Here is a 14343-nt window from a genome sequence, read left to right on the forward strand (position 1 = left end):
AGAGGGGGAATAACCATCACTGCAAAATCAGTTGACGCTGCGAACAAGATCACAATCCAAATGAAAAGGGGAGTTGTAGTTGCCCAGCAAAGGATATGGGGCAACTCAGAGAGCGGGGGAACTTTTGGGGTTAAGGAATTAGTGGATGTGGGAACTGTGGGGGTACTTTATGTCTTAAATGTGTTGTTCTACATCAAGTGTAATAAGAGTAAACTAAGAGATGAAAAGGGGGATGGAGGTGGAAAAGAGGTGTATGCAAGATATAAGATGGCCATGTTGAACTATATGACAATAAACATTAATGGAATACATAACCAAATTAAAAGGAAGAGGCTACTAAATTTATTGAAGAAGGAAAAATTAGATATAGCGTTTGTGCAGGAAACGCATCTAACTGAAGCGGAACATAACAAACTAAAGAGAGATTGGGTCGGACACGTAACGGCAGCATCCTATAACTCAAAAGCTAGAGGAGTAGCCATACTAGTTCACAAAAATGTACCAATCAAAATAGAGGAGAAAATAACAGATCCAGAAGGGAGGTATGCAATGATAAAGTCTCAGATATACTCCGAATTTTGGAATTTACTCAATATATATGCGCCTAACGAGGAGGATCAAAACTTTATGCAGGATTTTTTTTGAAGATTGCAGACACACAAGGAAATATATTGATTGGAGGGGATTTTAACCTTAATGTGGACCCAATGTTGGATAAAACTGGACAAAAGACAAGTAAAAAGAATAAAGTAGCCAAATTTATGGTTAAATCAATGCAGGAAATGAAACTTATGGATATATGGAGGAGGCAACACCCAAGAGAGAAGGAATTTTCATATTATTTAAGTAGACACAAAACTTACTCAAGGATTGATATGTTTTTGTTGTCACCCTATATTCAAGGGAGAGTTAGGAAAACTGAGTATAAAGCTAGACTACTATCAAATTATTCACCCCTATTATTAGCAATAGAACTGGAGGACATCCCACCAAGAACTCCATTCTACTTAAAAGACAGGAATTTAGGGAGTTTATTCAATGCCAAATTAAAACATATTTTGAAATAAACACAGGATCAGTGAAAGATAAACTTATATTATGGGACACAATGAAAGCCTTCATTAGAGGGCAGATAATAAGTTATCTGGAAATCGAGCAGTTGGAAAGGGAGATAGTAAGTACAGAAAAGGAATTAGTAAAAAGGGATGATATATATGTATAACAAAAAAGAGAGAATTGGCAGACAAAAAATTAAATATGGACAAAAAAATTAAATACGAAACATTACAAACATACGGTGGAGAAGAACATAATGAAAATAAAGAAGAGTATTATGAACTGAGAGAAAAAAACACATAAAATATTAGCCTGGAAACTTAAAACAGAACAAGCTAAAATAATGATATTGGCATCAAGGAAAAAAGACAAACAAATTGCATATAACCCAACAGAGATTAATGAATATTTTAAGGAATTTTATGAACAATTGCATCAAACTGAGAATGAAGGGAAAGATGATAAAATAGAGGAATTTTTAACTAAAATGGAACTGCCGAAATTGCAAGAAGAGGAATGAAACAAACTAATAAAACCATTTGAAATAGAGGAAGTACAGGATATATTAAAAAAGCTGCCGAACAATAAAATACCAGGAGAGGATGGATTTCCAATAGAATTTTATAACCTTCTGGGAGAAGGTACCAGAACATATACTTTATAAGTGGGATGAAAAGCTGGTGCAATATAAAAACTCACCAGTACTGCATCATTTACTTAATACATGGAAGAAGATCCACTTAGAAACGAAAAAAACAAATTATCAAATACTAAAATTATTATTGACGCAAAATCCGTTAATCCCTTTTACAATAGACAACCTTTCCTTTAGAGAATGGGAGAGAAAAGGAATCAAAAGAATAGAAAACTTTTTTTTTGGAAAATAATTTATTAACATTTGAACAGTTGAAGTACAAATACGGAATAACTCATGGTACAATATTTGCATATCATCAATTGAAAGCTTATTTAAAAGATAAATTGGGAATGAGCTTGAGATTACCTGAAGGAAACAGCTTTGAATATGTAATTACAGATGCAATGATAATTAAAAGATTTATAACCAACATGGACATTAAGCTGCAAGATAAGGAAAATGAAATAAACTATAAACCTAAGCAGAAGTGGGAAAAGGATCTAAACATAAAGAAAAAAAAATGAAGTATGGGAAAAGTTATAACATATAACATAACATAACAATTACAGCACGGAAACAGGCCATTAGGCCCTTCTAGTCCGCACCGAACCAAACACCCCTTTCTAATCCCACCTCCCTGCACAATGCCCATAACCCTCCATCTTCTTCTCATCCGTATACCTGCCCAACCTTTTCTTAAATAATACAATTGACTCCGCCGCCACTATTTCTCCCGGAAGATCATTCCACACAGCTACCACTCTCTGAGTAAAGAAGTTCCCCCTCATGTTACCTCTAAACCTCTGCCCCTTAATTCTTAACTCATGTCCTCTTGTTTTAAACTTTCCTCCTCTTAACGGAAATAGTCTATCCACATCCATTCTGTCTATCCCTTTCATAATCTTAAATACTTCTATCAAATCCCCTCTCAACCTTCTACGCTCCAAAGAATAAAGACCCAATCTGTCCAATCTCTCCCCATACTCCAGATGCTTAAACCCAGGCAACATTCTGGTAAACCTTCTCTGCACTCTCTCCACTCTGTTTATATCCTTCCTATAATTAGGCGACCAGAACTGCACACAGAACTCCAAATTAGGCCGCACCAACGTCTTATACAATCTCAACATCACCTCCCAACTCCTATATTCCATGCAATGATTGATAAAGGCCAGCATACTAAAAACCTTCTTCACCACCCTATTCACGTGAGTTTCTACCTTCAGGGAACGATGTACCGTCACTCCTAAATCTTTCTGCTCTTCTGTATTCCTCAATGCTCTCCCATTTACCACATATGTCCTATTCTGATTCTTCTTACCAAAATGAAGCACCTCACACTTATCAGCATTAAATTCCATCTGCCATTTTTCAGCCCACTTTTCTAAGCAGCCCAAATCCCTCTGCAATCCTTGAAAACCTTCTTCATTATCCACTATTCCACCTATCTTAGTATCGTCTGCATATTTACTAATCCAATTCACCACCCCATCATCTAGATCATTAATGTATATAACGAACAACAATGGGCCCAATACAGATCCATACAGTTGTCCACCAAGACTCTCTGCTGTCTATCTCCCAGCCACCTCTGAACCCATGTCACAATCTCTCTACTAATTCCTAGTGACTGAACCTTCCTAATTAACCTTCCATGCGGATCCTTATCAAAAGCCTTACTAAAATCCAAATAGATCACATCTACCGCTCTACCTTCATCCACCTTTTTAGTCACTTCCTCAAAAAGCTCAACAAGTTTCGTCAAACATGACTTTCCTTTTACAAACCCATGGTGGGTGCCCCTAATCAATCCCTGCCTATCCAGAAATGCATATATACTATCTCAAAGAATACCCTCCATAACCTTCCCCACCACCAAAGTCAAACTTACTGGCCGATAATTACTTGGCCTCCACCTACTGCCTTTTTTGAACAACGGAACTACATTTGCAACCCTCCAATGCTGTGCTACCACCTCCTCCTCCAGTGATCTTTGAAAAATCACTGTCAGTGCCCCTGCAATTTGTTCCCTGACCTCCCTTAGCGTCCTGGAAAAAATCCCATCAGAAGCAGGAGACTTATCCACCTTAATTGACGCTAGAAGCTCCAAAACTCTCGCTTTACTAATCCCTATTCTTTCCATAACTAAGCCCTTTGCCTCTCTTATCTCGTGAATACGGACGAGAAAAAATTGTTCAATATTTCTCCCATCTCATGCGGTTCCTGACATAGTTCACCGGTCCCATCATCCAGTGGACCTATTCTATCCTTACCCTCCTTTTACTGTTCACATATCTGTAAAAACCCTTAGGATTCACCTTCGCCTTATTAGCTATGGACACCTCATACCTTCTTTTTGCCTTTCTAATTTCCCTCTTAAGGTTCTCCTGCAATCTAAGTAACGACCATACATCTCCACAATCCCTTGTTTTTTTTTAATATTTGGTATAGGCCTCCCTTTTGTCCCGAACCTTAATTTCACCAGAAAACCACAGCTCCCTCGAACCTTTAGTCTTCCCCTTTGGCCTGACTGGAACATAAAGATCCTGTATTCTCAAAATCTCACCCATAAATGCCCCCCAAATTTTCTCTACATCCTTTCCGGCAAAAAGATCAGCCCACGCAACTCTCTGCAAATCCCTTCTCATTTCTTCAAATCTGGCCTTCCCCCACTCGAAGACCTTCAATCCCAGACCAGATTTATCCCTTTCCATCATTAAGCTAAAGCTAATGGACCCATGATCACTGAATCCGAAGTTTTCTCCAACGCTTACCTCCGTCACTTGCCCCAATGCGTTCCCAAACAACAGATCTAACACCCTCTAGTTAACATATGGATCAACCAGACCTACTGGTCAGGAGTTCTTCCCGTCAATAATGCTTCCTTTGTGGGAAATTGTTAGGTCTGCTTTGTTCATGAATGAGTGAGTCAAACACCAGACTGAGTCGAAATCAAGGTTCTTTGTTCTTTATTGCCGGATTGTAACACTTGCAACTAACAGTGTTAGTTGGAGAAGGCGCATTCTGCCGTTATCAGCAAGTGGTGTTTTTTATATACCTTAGGATACGTACTTAGTAAATTATCATACCATGACATTGTCCAATGAATAAACTGTTGCTGTCCCTCTCTGCTAGCCTCCTGCACGTCAATTTGTCATCCCCACTCTTATCTTGAGAGTACAAGGTCACAACTGCATCTTGTTACGGCCCAGCACTGGGTGACTCCCTCTACATTCCCAGCTCATGATGTTTTTACCTAACAGAAATACAACCACCAACCAGAAAACTGTTTCTTCAAAAATTCTAAATGCAACTATTGCAAAACAGAAGGACATATCAAAACTAAATGTCCACTTCTAAAGCGCAGGTGGCCTGTAGATAAGCAGGCAGCTAAAGTCAAAACAATTGCAGCGAGAGAGAAAGAGGCAACCTAGCAATGATGATGATGACAGCCCAGCAGCTGAACTTCAATCTCCTGAAATTTCAGCTCCTGAGATATTACACATCCAAGGAATAAAAGGAGGAAACATAGCAATCTTTATAAAGCTAAAAATAAATGGACACCCCCTGAAGATGGAGCTAGACACAGGGCAGAGGTGTCCCTAATGCCATTACATGTAAAGGAACCCTTGCTACCAGGCCTCCCAGTAAAAACAACTGAAATAACTCTAAGATCTGTTACAGAAGAAGGAATCAAAGTGTTTGGAAAATGTACAGTCCAAGTACAATATGAACAACAGCAACCAAAACACTCTCTTTCTACATCATAGACACCCAGGTACTGCACTTTTCAGAAGAAACTGCTATAACACATTCCCCTAGACATCCTGGAAATCTGTTCAATACTAAATGTAAACCACATGGACACCTCCCACCTAGAACTCGACAAAAGCCTCAACAACCACGCAGTGGTTTTCCAACAAGAATTGGGGAAAATCAAAGGTGTTCAAGCTAAACTGCAATTAAAAGATAATGCAGAACCAAAATTCTTCAAAGCCAGAACAATCCCATTTGCTACGAAAGGGAAAGTTGAGGCTGAATTAAATATACTAAAGCATGAAGGCATATTAGAACCAACGAAATACAGTGTTTAGGTAGTGTTACGAGCCCAGGGGACCCCAAAACCCAGCATCAATAGATAATCACTAACACAAATGGTTACTTAAACAAAAGTTGCTTTTAGAAAACAGGATCAAACTTTAACTTACCATTATTAACTTAACTAACCTAACTTAACCCCCTTCTAATTCTAAGCACACAAGTGGGCAAGTTTTGTCAGCAAGACACTGAAGTGGCTGATTAAAAAGGAATCAGTTGTGGGTGTAGAATGAGCAACAAATCCCTCTCTAAAATCCAACAACAATCTTCCTGAGTGGTAACCACACTAGTGAGTGTTATGATCAGTTCTGGTTACCTAATTGCAGGAAGGATATAATGCTTTGGAGAAGGTATTGAGGAAATTTACCAGGATGTTACATGGGTTGCAGAACATGTCATATGAAGTAAGGTTGACAGAGCTCAGACTTTTTTATTTTGTGTGATGAAGGATGAGAGGCAACTTATAGAGGTGCATGAGATTATGAGGGGCTGAGTCAGGATGCACAGCCAGCATCTTTTTCCTGGGGAGACAATACCAAATACCAAAGGACACTGATTTAAGATAAATGGAGGATCATTGATGAAAGATGTCAGAAGTAAGTTTTTTTTAAACTCAATTATAAGAATGCATTGCCAAGTGTGGTGGTGGAGGCTGTACAATAGGGGCATTCAATAGACACATGAAAAATAAAAGTTTATGGCATGAAGTCAGGAAAAGTTAGATTGTAGTGGAGGAGGTTTCCATAGGTCATCACAACATTGTGGGCTGAAGGGCTTGTTCTATGCTGTAATGTTCTGTGTTCTCCATTCTATGTAAAACTACTGAGAGTTAGCATGGGAAGGATACATTCATATTGAATGCATTCACTGAAAGTGCCATGTCAGGATGCATACCCAAGTCATACAGGAGCTTCTTTACTGAAGATTGCAAGAAATTGCAGAGAGTTGTGAACTTGAGCCATCACACAATTCCCCCCTCCCCTACATCGATTCCATCTACCCTTCATGCAGCCTTAGAAAAGCTGCCAATATATCAAAAGACTCATCCTACCCTGCTCATACTCTTTTCACCCTCCTCCCATCAAGAAGAAGACTCATTGTATCTGTAATCACATATTCAAGGTTACTTCCCTCTGGTAAACTCAAATTGCTTCCTAATTTATCTTTCAAGTAGGATCTCAGTTGGTAATATGCCAGCGCTGTATCTCCAGTTATATTGTACATTTGTTCAAAGGATAAGAATCTACTTCCTGAAAAACAATTTTCTATTCTTTTAAACCCTTTTTTTTCCCATTCTCTAAAGGAAAGGTTATCTATTGTAAAAGGGAGTAGCTTATTTTGCGTCAATATTAGTTTTGGTAATTGATAATTTGTTTTATTTCTTTCTACATGAATCTTCTTCCAAATATTGAGGAGATGATGTAATACTGGAGAAGTTCTATGTTGTACCAATTTTTCGTCCCATTTATATAATATGTGTTCAGGTAACTTTTCCCCTATTTTATCTAATTCTAATCTCGTCCAGTCTGGTTTTTCCCTTGTTTGATAAAAATCTGATAGGTATCTTAATTGTGCGGCTCTATAATAATTTTTGAAGTTTGGCAATTGTAAGCCTCCTTGTTTATACCATTCTGTTAATTTATCTAGTCAAAAGATTTATAACAAATATGTATATTAAACTGCAAGAAAAGGAGAATGAGGAAACAAATGGTAAAACTAAACAAAAATGGGAACAAGATTTAAATATAAAGATAAAAAAGGAAACATGGGAGAAATTATGTTCTGGAACGATGAGAAATACAATAAATACGAGGCTACGTATGATACAATATAATTGGTTACACAGACTATACATTACACCGCAAAAGTTAAATAAATGGGACTCAACAGTATCTGATAGATGTTTTCGATGTAAAAAAGAAATGGGAACAACAATTCATGCAATCTGGACATGTGAGAGAGTAGAAAAATTTTGGGATGATCTCAGTCAGATATTAAATAAAATAACAGAAAACAATATACCAAAGAATCCAGAGATCTTTCTCCTAAGTAACATAAAAAACAAAGAATTTGGAATTGATTTGGAGGATGCACAAAAAAGATTTGTTAAGATAGCCCTAGCTGTAGCAAAAAAATGTATTATGTCAACCTGGAAATTGGAAGGTAATTTGATAATACAACAATGGTCTATAGAAATGAATAAATGTATTCCATTAGAAAAAATAACATATAGTTTAAGAAATAATATTGAAATATTCAAACAAGTATGGGAGCCTTACATTAAATACAATAGCGAAAACCTACCGGGGACAAACATTACCTAAGTTGATGGAAGGAGAAGGAAAGAAAAGAATGGACTCAGTAGAATTTCTGGTGTATTTTTGTTGAATGACAACATTGTCTGACTGGTTTAATGCAACCTAGATTGTATACCTAAAATGGATGAGAGGGGGGGTGGGGGGTGGCTTGGGAGGTGGGAGGGGGGTGGGGAGAAAAAGTCACTGTATATGTGTGAAAAAGAAAAAGTGTATATCATGGCTAATGTGATTTATGGTGTGAAAAATAAAAAAATTTTAAAAAAAAAGAAGACTCATGAGAGCAAGATCATGCACCAGCAGATTCAGGGACAGTTCACCTTTCCCACCATTAGCAGACTACTAAACAAATGTCACAACAGTAAGATAATGTTGCCTTTCCTCTCTTTCAAATTATAGCTCCTTGCCACTCTGCTCTGTGTCAGTACTGCTATACTATGTAAGGCTGGCTAACTGGACTCTCATACAACAAACTTTCTCACTGTACCTCAGTGCGAGTGACAATAAATATGAACATAATGTACAACACCTGCAGTACATTGGATTCTCAAGTTCAAATCTGATTCCTGCAATGCGGGAAGGATTTCAGAGCACTGCAAAGTGCATCGGCTGATTTGTAAGTGAACCACTACAGTCCTGGCCACACCCTTATCAAAAGAGGTTTCTGAGGCTATTAAGCTGAGGTTCTTTGCCATGAGCAGACGAGGCTGATACAAGATTAAATTGAAATTCATAAAATTATAAATGGCCTAAATAAGAAGGGCTTATTTTCCCTTAGCAGAGAGTTCAGTAACTCAAGGATATAATGACCGAGGGATTGAGGAGTTCAGTTATAATAGAGAACAACACAATGGTATGTCAGTTTTGGTCATTAATATATTGATATAACATTGGGTATCCCTGATGGCCTTAGGTCTTGTGCACGATCCAAAATACATTGCATATTCTGGTTGTCAAAGAAGGGTAGCACACTTAGCATAGTAGTTAATGCAATGCTCTTACAGTGCCAGCAATCCAGACTCATATCTGATACTGTCTGCAAGGTGTTTTTTTGTTCTTCTCCGGGTGCTCCGGCTTCCTTCCATATTTCAGAGTGTACAAGGTTAGTACGTTAATTGGCCATGTGGGTGTATTTGGGTGGTGAGGCTGTATCTCTAAATTAAATTAAAATGCTGTTTGGTGAGAGTTTCATTGCTCCTGTTCGGACAAAATCACAACAGGAATAGATCAGGTAAAGCAGGAAGTCTTGTCGAGTGCAAGGACATAAGTGACCAGAGGACAAAGGTTTAAGGTGAGGGAGGAGAGATTTAACAAGAACCTAAGAGGTAATTTATTTTAAAAATACAGAGAGTGGTGGGTGCATGGAACAGGCGGATGGAGGAGATGAATGAGATAGATCCTACTGCAATACTATTGTATTTAAGAGCTGCAAAGCATTGGACTGGAACCTAATACAGAGGATCATCAAGAAGACTTTGAAGATCACATTCACCAGAAGCATTGCCCAAAAAGAGCTGAAAAAATTATTAAGGACCCTTTCAATCCACTCTCAGTTATCTTTGACCCACGGCCGTCAGAAGATTCATAAGTATCAAATTCAGGACTACCATGCTGGAAAATAACTTGTCCTGCAGCTGAGAGATTGATGAACCTGTAACTGAGTAAATTAATCCAAACTATTTATATGTATGTATTTTACATTACATATTTCTGTATATATATGATTATTTGTGCTGTGCATTGTGTGTGCACCATCGTACAGGAAAACACCGTTCTCTCTGATTGCATAGGTACAGACAGATGATAATAAATCTGAACTCTTATTCTTTATATGTATAAATTCCTTTGGAATTCTCCTTTTTGCTCTCCTGGTCCTTTTTCATGCTTTTTCATTTATAATCCTCAAGAGTTTTGTCTGATTGCTTCCTAAACCTTACACATTTTGAAAATAATGGATAGGTATATCGACAGGATGGGTTTAGAGAGGGATATGGGCCAAATCCAGGTCCATGGGATGAATGTGAGTCTGACATTTTGTTCAGCAGGGGAAAATTGGGCCAAAGGGTCTGTTTGCATGCTTTCTATCTCATTGACTCAGACCACCAGCATCTAGGTGAGTGGTGACGGTGACCCTGACATCTCCCAGCATTTCAAAACAAATGTTGAACAATGGGTGGTATCATCAAAATAAGACATCAGCACACAGGTTGACGAAGGCAGATGCATCAAGGTAAATTTCTGGCATAGTGTTGACCTCGACTGAAAAAATTCCCCTGGTGTCAATTATTTATCAAGTGATTTAGGATGCAGTTGGAGGTATTGTGAACAGTGAAGAAGGTTTTCAAAACTTGCAGAGTGTAATGGTATGGATTGTGCTTGCTAATTGGCTCGGGCTGGCCTGCCTTCTGATGACACTGTTCACCTGGACTCCTCCCCTGGGATCCTGGCAATAAAGGTCGGGCCACCTCTCCCTTCCCTGCATTTCCCTAGTTTGGATCCAGGCCAGCTCGAATCTTCTGTACAATAAAGCCTATCTTTCCCCTCAGTCTTTGTCCTTGTAATTATTGGGGCAACTGATGGTGTCCAACACAGAGGAATCTGGACCAGTTGGGAAAATGGGCTGAACAATGGCAGATGGAATTTAATATAGACAAGCAATCTTCCCTCTAACTTTTAGTAGTTAGTGCGCGCAAAAATCTATGTTGTGCATTTTTTTTCCTGTGACAAAAGTACGTGCGTACTGAATACTTGTGCAAATGTAAACTCAAAATAGTTTCAAGATAATTTTGGCACTGACTATTTCTCATGGCTAATTAAACTTTATTAGCTTGTTTTAATATAATACAAGTATGATTAACTATTTGTTTAACCGACTAACTGGTTAACAGAAATAGTTAGCTAAGAGATTATTTTCAATAAGTGTAATTATTACATTTTCTTCATCTTTATGACTGTTTGACTCTGTTTCTCCAGGCCATCTGCAACTCCTGTTGACAGGAGAGCTGGTATGGCTCGCTTGGGTGTAAGCTGTATCTGCACCACCTCCCTCGTTGAGGGCTTGAACCTTCCACTCCCACTTGATGATCTTCTTTAGTTGAATGAAGAGATTCTGCAAAAGCCCTTGCTTCTCCTGCTGCCACGAAAAACCTGGATTGATTATTGTCCAAAAATACCTTTAATGTAACTAAATGTCTCAACGTAAACTTGTAACCTTTCTTCCAAAGAATCATCTTGACTGGATTAAACTTTTCCTCTATCCACTACTGCCTTACTCAAATCTGCATAAAATATTTTTTTCCATCAATTAATCATAGGTCCCATATTTTGTCTTGCTTTATGGACCACTATTCTTAACTTTTTTTTTGTCTTGATAATTTAAGCATTTAATTAATATAGCATGGTATATAGATCTATGAGCTCTTTCCAATTCAATTCTATTCTATTGGGAAAATTTTCTTCTCCCAGAATTCCTTAGGAATCCATTTTTGGAAAAATTCCACATGATTTTTTACTTGTTTCAGAATCTTCTTTAAGACCAACCATCTTAACATTGTTACATCTACTACGATTTTCCAATGTGTCAATTTTTTCCAACAATTCATTCCTCTATTTTTCCCAAACAGTTTTAGAACTTTCAACCTTTTCAATTCTATGAAAACAAATATCCACATCATTTTTAACAATCTGCATGTCCAGTTCCATTCTCTGAATTTTTTCTTTACCTTTACTAACCTCTGCAGCATATTTCATCATGTCTAACATCCTTACAATTGACCCATCATTAATGAGGAAAGATCCTGTATAGTTGAATCTTGATCTTCTTCCTACTCTTCATCTGATTCTTCTTTGTCTACCTATCAAAAAAACCAGGTGTTTCTGACATCACTGTTGCAAGTCGTAGTTCCTCATTTCTGACAGAGCTAGAAGTGGCTTTGTCGAGTCTCCATTCAGAAGTTTGTTGTCTGTTTCACACATGCATGGGAATAAATCTTCATGCACGCTCTCCACATTTTTGTGCTCCTCCAGGGAGATCTAGACAGCTCCAGCACCATCTTCTCCGGTTCCCCATTGTTACCCGTTTCAGGTAAGCCATCATCGCCCGCGTCTTCCGTGAAGGCCTCGGAACCTGAGCCCCAGGCTCCAATGTTAAGGTAGGCTGCATGTTCTCCATTTTCTTCATTTTTAATTTTCTCATAGTTAATTTGGTTTTATGTGTCTTCTTTCCTCTACCAGCCATACCCAGCATGATACAGCTAAGTTCCAGGAGTTTTTAATAAACAAATATTTTTTTTAAAAAAACATTATTATTTTTGGCATTTAATTTTTTTCCCCTGGAAAAGACTTCATTCCACCTCCTTTCCTCACGCCATCATGCTCCGCCCCCAGGTTTCAATAAGATTGAAAGAGTGCAGAGAAGATTTACTAGGATGTTAGCCAGACTTCAGGAACTGAGTTACAGGGAAAGGTTAAACGTGTTCGGACTTTATTCTCTGGAGTGTAGAAGAATGAGGTGAGATCTAATAGAGGTATTTAAATTTATGAGGGAGATAGACAGAGTAAATGTAGGTATGCTTTTTCCACTGAGGGTAGGTGAGATACAAACCAGAGGACATGGGTTAAGGGTGAAAGGGAAAAGTTTAGGGGACATGAAGGGGAACTTCTTCACAGAGAGAGTGATGGGAGTGTGTAATAAGCTGCTAGCTGAAGTGGTGAATGCAGTCTCAATTTTGACATTTAAGAGGAATTTGGACAGGTACATGGATGGGAGAGGAATGGAGGGCTATGCACTGGGTGCAGGTCAAAGGGACTAGGCAAAAAAAAAAAAGTTTTGGCACTTACTAAATGGGCATAAAGGGCCTGATTCTGTGCTGTAATGTTCTATGGTCCTAAATCAAAAAGACCATTCATGGTAGATTTAAATTTTAGGTGATTGGAAAAATAATTAGAGGGGAGCTAGCATCTTGTTCATCTCAGTATTTAAATTTTTTTTTAATGATATAGCGAGTAGCAGGTCCTTCTGGTCCATGAAACCCCTGCAGTCCAATTAACCTACCAATCCCGTGTTTTGAAGAGCGGGAGGAAACTGAAGCACGCGGAGAAAATCCATTTAGGTCATGGAGAGAACGTACAAATACCTGGCTGCCACACTTAACCAGGCAGGAGCCCAAAATGCTCACAATAGTCCAAGTGAGATCTCACCAGTGCATTATGAAGCTTCAACATCACATTCCTGCTCTTATATGCTATTCCTCTTGAAATGAATGCCAGCATTTCATTTGCCCAGTGGCCAACCATTTTAATTCTGCACCCAGCGCCTCATTCCAAAACTGACATGTTTGTCCATGACCTCATGTACTGGAGGAGCAACACCTAATTTTCCGCCCAGTCACTATCCAACTGGATGGCTTAACATCAACTTTGCTGGTTTCTGCTAACCTACTCTCTCTTTTCCCCATCCTGCTTTACTTTCCTCCAGCTTTCCACTCTCTTCCCTCTCAATTCACAGAGCCATCCTCCTCCCTTTGTCTGCTGGTGTGGCTTCCCTTCCTTATCCTCCTATTACCTCCTGCCTGTGGCACTGTATCCTCCCTCTGTCCCCCCTATTTTGTTCGGAAACCTGCCTACATTTTGTTCATACCTTGATGAAGGCCTCAAGCCGAAACATTTGTTACATATCTTTATCTTTGCCTCATAAATTACACTGATTGACCTGCTCAGTTTCTCTAGCATTATATTTTTACTTCAATCACAGTGTTTACAGACTTTCATGTTTTATGCCAGCATTGCATTTGGATTCTTCACCACTGACTCAACCTGCAAATTTACCTTCAGTGTATTTTACATGAGGGCTTCCAGATCCACTTGCATCAGGATTTTTTCAATTTTTTTCTACCAAAATGTATGACAGTACAATTTCCAACATTGTATTTCCTATCTGTGTACTTGTCCAAATTTCTCTAAAATGCCGTAATTGTACTCGCCTACACCACTTTCTCCGGCAGGTCATTACATGTTCCCACTACCCAGTGTGCAAAAATGATCTTTTAAATTTTCTCCTCCCACCTTAAATCTACCCTGAGCGAAAGGCTGTGACTATTCACCTTATCTATGCCATGGATGATTTTGAATACCTCTTCAAAGTTCCCCCTGAACCAGGGAGAAAATCCAAGTATCTCCTTATAATTCTAGCCAACCAGTCCTAGTAATGCACTGGTGATTTATTTTGGAGTGACAATT

At 38.5% G+C, this 14343-nt stretch overlaps 1 long non-coding RNA gene across 2 annotated transcripts in view; it reads left to right on the top strand.

The window, feature by feature from the left end:
- The window catches only part of LOC138753863 (uncharacterized), an 89727-nt gene that overhangs the window by 72033 nt on the left and 3351 nt on the right, over nucleotides 1-14343 (top strand). For both annotated transcript variants that reach the window (XR_011351469.1, XR_011351464.1), the window contains one exon: nucleotides 12133-12257. This is a non-coding gene — a long non-coding RNA (uncharacterized lncRNA). The remainder of the gene's footprint in view (nucleotides 1-12132; nucleotides 12258-14343) is intronic.

This window comes from Narcine bancroftii, chromosome 1 (assembly GCF_036971445.1).
Source record: "Narcine bancroftii isolate sNarBan1 chromosome 1, sNarBan1.hap1, whole genome shotgun sequence".
Classification (NCBI taxonomy): Eukaryota; Metazoa; Chordata; class Chondrichthyes; order Torpediniformes; family Narcinidae; genus Narcine; species Narcine bancroftii.